This window comes from Vulpes lagopus, chromosome 22, assembly GCF_018345385.1.
Source record: "Vulpes lagopus strain Blue_001 chromosome 22, ASM1834538v1, whole genome shotgun sequence".
NCBI lineage: Eukaryota > Metazoa > Chordata > Mammalia > Carnivora > Canidae > Vulpes > Vulpes lagopus.
In genome coordinates this window covers 25,322,654-25,329,489 of record NC_054845.1, presented here as the reverse complement: position 1 = coordinate 25,329,489, position 6,836 = coordinate 25,322,654, and positions in this window count along the sequence as shown.

The following is a 6,836-nucleotide window of genomic DNA, read 5'->3' as shown; positions in this document are numbered from 1 at the left end:
TGCGTGCGTGTTTATCAAGATGCGTGCAGAGATGACGTGGACTCGTGGTACTGTAAGAATCAACGGCAAAAAGTGGAACAGAGGATCAGAAAGACACCCAGGGGGAAAGAAAGGTGAAGCGGTTCTTGCAAGGTCAATGAACAGGCAGCTGAAATAGCGAGACTGAGGTAAGGAGACCAAGTCAAGGAGAGGAATATAGGGGATCGTAAGAGGCTTCATGATGGTCCCATACATCACACTGAGACTGAGACCCAGGGAAGTCTAGGCAATGTCCTGGGCTCACATGTCAGCAGCAGAGACAAACAGTCCCTGGCACTCCCCCAAACATTGTGAGCTGAGACCTACTTTTGCTCTGCTTTGGAAAGACTGTGGGGTACGGAGCTTTCTGGACCAGTGGACGGGAGTCAGGCCGTTGAGGGCACCGGGCACAGCCCTGGACTTGGACTTCTGTGGATCCTTTCCACTGAGATGTGTTTTGATCATAAGCATAGAAGGAACTAACTGTATGAAATGATGTGATTTTAAGTGTGCTGAGATCTAACTACCTCTCATGGCTCCCCCGAACACCCCTTGAGTGCCTAATAGTCTACCATCGGTGATTATTTATAGCTAAACCTTTAGTCCCATTAAAATAAAATCTTCCTAAGTGATTACCATAAATGTCAGGATTGTGGTGACTTCTGGGAGGAGGGAGAGTTGCGATAGGATCGGGCACATAGGGGACGCCTGGGTGGCTCAGTGGTTGAGTATCTGCCTTCAGCTCAGGGTGTGATACTGGGGTCCAGGGATTGAGTCCTGCATCCGACTCCCCGCAGGGAGCCTGCTTCTCCCTCTGCTTCTCTCTCTCTCTCATGAATAAATAAAATCTTAGGAAAAAAAAAAAGGATTGGGCACATAACTGGCTTCTGAAATAGTTGACCAAGTTGTATTTCTAGAACTGGGTGCTAACAAGGGTTTCCCTTTTATAACTTACTCAAGGTAATTTTTTTAATTTTATTTTATTTTAAAAAAATATTTATTTGACAGAGAGAGAGAGCACAAGCAGGGGGAACAGCAGGCAGACGGAGAGGGAGAAGCAGGCTCCCCGCCGAGCAAGGAGCCCAATGTGGGGCTCAATCCCAGGACCCGGGATCATGACCTGAGCCAAAGGCAGATGCTCAACCGACTGAGCCATGCAGGCACTCCTCAAAGTAATTTTTTAAAAGTAATTTTTAAAAAATTTTTAAAGTAATTTTTAAAAAGATTTTATTCATTTATTTAGAGCAGGGGGGAGGGGTAAAGGGAGATGGAGAGAGAAAATCCCAGGATGACTCTGCTGAGTGCAGAGCCCAATGTGCAGCTGGATCCCAGGACCCTGAGATCATGCCCCCAGCTGAAAATGAAGAGGCACTGGTCCAACCGACTAAGCCACTTAGGTGCTCCAGTAATGTTTTTTAAAGTAATCTCTACACTCTATCAACATGGGGCTTGAACTTGCAGCCCTGAGATCAAGAGTCCCATGCTCCACTGAGCCAGCCAGGTGCCCCTAACTATACATTTTCTTTATGTGTTTTTCTAATATCTGTGTTATATTTTACAAAACGAGGGCTTCTGGTTTTTGCAACTGGTAATTTCTGAAGTTTTATTGGTTTTCCACAATTTATAGGTTGTTTCCATCTTCTCCTGAGAGCAGGGTTTTTTGTTTTTTAAAGTTTATCTACTTATTTAAGTAATCTCTACACCCCATGTGGGGCTTGAACTTGCAACCCTGAGATCAAGAGTTGCATGATCTTCTAACTGAGCCAGCCAGGCGCCCCTGAGAGTAGGTTTTGATAAAGAGGAGTATGCAGGAAGGGGAGAATGAAGAGGGAGGCCATTCACAGGGAATAGAAAGATTAAGGGGGGATCCCTGGGTTGCTCAGCAGTTTGGCGCCTGCCTTTGGCCCAGGGCACGATCCTGGAGTCCTGGGATTGAGTCCCGGGATCAAGTCCCACGTTGGGCTCCCGGCATGGAGCCTGCTTTTCCCTCTGCCTGTGTTTCTGCCTCTCTCTCTATGTCTATCATAAATAAAAAAATAAAATCTTAAAAAAAAAAAAAGAAAGAGAAAGAAAGAAAAGAAAGAAAGAGAAAGAAAGAGAAAGAAAGAAAAAAAGAAAGAAAGAAAGAAAGAAAGAAAGAAAGAAAGAAAGAAGGAAAGAAAGAAACATAGATACATAGATACATAGATAGATAGATTGATTAAGGGGGCATTGAAGTTTAACAGTGCTGGTTTCAGGTTTTATTTAATAGAGCCCCTGCCTCACACACTTGTCTTCCTCTCCTATTTCTACTCACCTAACACCATCCCATCCTTTGTTTTCCATGTTTCCCCTTCACATTCCTCACTCCTTCTATACTCCAGGATTACATATGCTTTGCCTCTTTCTATTTGCCTCACTTAATTGCTGCCAAACTTCTTTCCTTTTTGGGGGCTCAGTGAGGAGCACTACCATTCCTCCTGGATTTTCTGGGAGAGTTCAGATCTCAAATATTCTTTTTCAGTGTTCTCATATACATACCAATGCTCCCCAGATCATGCATTGATTTTTAGGGGCAGACATCTGGGAGACCTTTGCATGGTTAGAATGGCTCCAAAGAGTGGTTTCGAAGACCTGCCTACTGCAGAAGGATCTTTAGATCCAGGGAGGGAGCAGACAGGGGCCCCTGGCACAAAAACTGTCCATGTGGTTTGGTTGTTCCTATTTCCATAATGATCGTGGCCCTTCCCCCGCTGTTGTCTATTATTAACAGATCCAGAAACTTGATCAGGGCAGTAGCAGCAGAGGGATTTTCTGGGAACCATGCCCAGGAAAGGCCCAGAAGCCCTAAATTGAAATGAAGGGGCAGCTGGCAAAGATAGAGTCCTAAATACTGTCCTCTCCCGCTGCCACCCGGACATACCCAGATTCTCCTCCTGATACACAGGGGAGATGCCCTACACATCTTGCTTCTTGGGACTAGAGAGTCAGAGACCATTTCCCCAAACCATCCAGCAAATTACTTGAACTTCTGAAATGAAGCCCATCTTCTTTGTGGTTGAAAAACGCAGCTCAAAATATTAAATTCCATTTAAAAAATCATCAATATAAGACCACTTGTGGAATTAAAAGCCAGGATACATAATTTCAAAAGACAAAATATAGAGCCATTCCTCTGTTCTCACATTAAAAACAGAAAACCAAGGGGAATGAGAAAAAGGAGGTATAAAATTTGAGAACAAGATGAGGGAAAAACTTTCAGAAAAAATCATAAAACAAAATACAAGTATGTGCTATTTGTAAGGGGCAGGTCTACAAAAAAGTGTTATTAAAAGGTTGAAAGTTAGGGACGCCTGGGTGGCTCAGTGGTTGAGCACCTGCCTTCAGCCCAGGGTGTGATCCTGGAGACCCGGGATTGAGTCCCGCGTCGGGCTCCCTGCATGGAGCCTGCTTCTCTCTCTCTGCCTGTCTCTGCCTCTTTCTCTGTGTCTCTTGTGAATAAACAAATAAAATCTTAAAAAAAATAAATACAAGGTTGAAAGTTAAAGGAACACATTTGGAAGGGAGACTCCAGTTTTGTCCTTATTCAAGACGGCTTTGGATGTTTTGGCATTTTGCATTTCCATACAGATTTTGGAATCTGCTTGTCAATTTCATAGAAATAAACCTGCTGAGATTTAGAATGGAGTTTAACCAGATCAATTTGAGAGAACTGGCATCCTTATAATATTGTTTTCTAATCCACGGAGATGATATCTTTTCATTCATTTATGGAGGTGTTTTATTTTCAAGAATATTTTGTTTTCAGTATAAAGGTTCTGCATTTCAATAGATCTATTTGATTTCTTATGCTATTACATTTTTATAAGTTTTAAGTAATCTCTACACCCAACATGGGGCTCAAACTCAACAGCTCGGAGATCAAGAGTCACACACTCTTCCTACTGAACAGCAAGGCACTCCGTTATGAATATTTTTGAAATTCCATTTTTTGTTGTTGTATCTAGAAACATGTAATTGATTTTCTTCCACATTGACTTTGTATTCTAGGACTTTGCTAAGTCCATTTCATTCTAAGAGTTTGTAGATTTTTTTTTGAGTTTGTAGATTCTTTTGGATTATCAATGTACAGTCATGTTGTCAGCAAAATTTTCCTTTATAATCCTATTTTCTTGGTTTCACACAAGCTTCGACCAGTATATGTGGTTTGCATGTTGACTGTGATAGTGGTGTGACAGTGGACATCTTTGGCTCAATCCTCATTTCATGGAAGAGGATTTCAGTATTATTTTATTGAGAGGTTTACCACAGGGTTTTTGTTGATACCTTTCATTAGATTTAGGATGTGCCCTCCTATTTCTGATTTTCAAAGTTTTTTCTTTTAATCATGACTAGGTATTGTATTTTATAGTATTCTTTTGTGCATCTATCTAGACAATTATGATTTTTCTCCTTTATACATTTGTTAATTGCCTTGGTTACTTTTCAAGTATTGAATCAATCTTTTTTTTTTTTTTTTTTACAGTAAACCTAGATGAAGTATGGCGCATTATCATGTTTATGTATTACTAGATGTGATTTGCCTGTTTTTTCCAGGAATTTTACATCTACATTCACAGGAGTTCGGGCCCCTGGTTTTCCCATGATATCCTTGATGGGTTTTGGTGGACCTGTTCCCTTATTCTATAGTCCCTGGAACTTCATGAAAGATTAGCGAGTGTAAGATAGGAGTGATGTCCTTTTGCTCTTTTTCTAAGGTCTGCTAAGGGTTTATCAAGTTTATTGATGCTTTCAAGGGAATGACTTCCCACTTCATTGATTTTTTCTTGGACATTCGTTTTCTAGTTCATGGATACTTGCTTTTTTGGTACTTTTCTGCTTCTTGAATTTGCTATCCTTTCAGTTTGACATAAAAACTTAGATCATTATGTCAGCCTTTCTTTTGTAACATGTAAATTTAAAGTCGTATTAAGTATCACTTTACCTGTATACCACATGTCTTGATATGGTGCTCATCTTCATTATTCAATTTTTTTCTAACTTTGCTATTTCTTCTGTGATTCATGGGTTATTTAGAACTGTACTGCCTGTTTTTTAAAATTACTGATTGTCCAGTTTTCTTTTTAAAACTGTGTTCACTGAACATTATTTTAATTCTTAAAAATTTTCTGAGGCTTGATGGTCTATGACCAATTTCAGTAAATGCTTCTGGAATCAAGAGAATGTGCACACTGTTGGTTTAGAACACAGTGTTCTATTTGTCAATTAAGTTAGGTTTGTTCATTGTGTTGTTCAACTTATCTGTTATATCGGCTTTTGAAATAAATGTATTAAAATATTTTTAAAATATTAAATTCCATGGCATTCAGGAATTTCATTTCATTCTCTGCTTCCCTATTCCAAATATTTCCCTTGGGCTTTTGACAGCAATATCTTTGTGTATCTCCCCCCTTCTCAGCCTTTGAGCAGCAGTAGTAGTGAGCAGAGGAATGCTATAAATAAGTAAGGAAGGCATGCTCTGAAGGCTACCAGTGCCTTGCCTTGCCCAGTTCCACTACTCAGTCATAGGCCCTCTGATGCCTTGGAAAAGAGCTGGAAGCAGAGGTTGGCTCTGTCTCACTGAGCGCCAGAAACAGGCATGGAAACTCTGGAGGCTGTGCTAAGCCTTGAGCCTCGGAAGGAAATGAATATTTAAGTCTGTGATAAAATGTTACCAGCACTACCTCTTCACTTCAAGACTCTCCAGAACTACATTCTGGCCACCATAATCAGGAGTGAGGTTCTGTTTAGGCAAAAGATGTTTTATCAGATAAAGGGTACCATCCCAGCCTCTCAAACAGCTTTTATACATCGGCAAGACTCTTTTTCCCAAAGGACCTAGCCAAGAGGGAACCATCATTGCCCTCTTGGCAGAACAGCATGTTTGTATCAAACAGATGGTAGAGGCAAGGGTGACATGGATCATGTGACCAGAGTGCCTAGAGATCTCTATATTGACAAAATCAAATCTCGAGTTGAAAGGAAAAACTATTTTTATAAAAACAGAAACAGGTTTTATTTCAATCCTGTTAGGGAGTGAGAGGGATGGAAAACAAAAAATGAAGGGAGGGGTCTCTTTATACACACATGACATCAGGATCAACTACAAGGAATAATACCCATTTTCATCCCTCCCCCAACTCCTACATGGGGTCCAAGGCCAGCTGAGAATAGATGGAACAGGAATTAAGACAATATTGGCACAGCAACATGGCCAATGCACCAGAAGATGGAGAGAGAAGAGAATTCCTCAGGGAGCAAGGCCTTGCGCTTCAGCTGCTTCCCCAGTGGAGGGGGAATGAGAAAACTTTGGCTCAGCAGGAAGGCAGTTGGCAAAAATCAGAGACCCTTAGCTGGACGCTCCAGATCACAGAACTATGGGCTGAGGGAAATCCAGACGTCTATCCAGTCCATGCTGTTCTCTGCTTTCTCCAAGACCTCTTCTCTTCAGGCTTGAGACTGAGAGCTGACCTGGTTCTCCTCTTCATTTTGGAAGACAGGGGAGTAAGTGCTTATTCTACCCTTCTTACCTCTAGGCTACTCGAGTACTAGTTTCTTGGCTCTAGAGACAGAAGCCAACTAACAAGTCCGGCTCCCTTTGTGAAAGTCGGCTTGAAAGAGCCCTTGAGCTGGCAAAACTGCCTCTGCAAAGGTTTCTCTCAGTTTGCTCCTTATAGACAGACCCTCCCTAAACTTGTTCGGGAGATGTGGACAGAAAACACTTTGTATCTCTCTAGAGCTGGATTAAAAATCCCATCTTTGACTGGAGGTGGGATTATGAGAGAGAGAGAGAGAGAGAG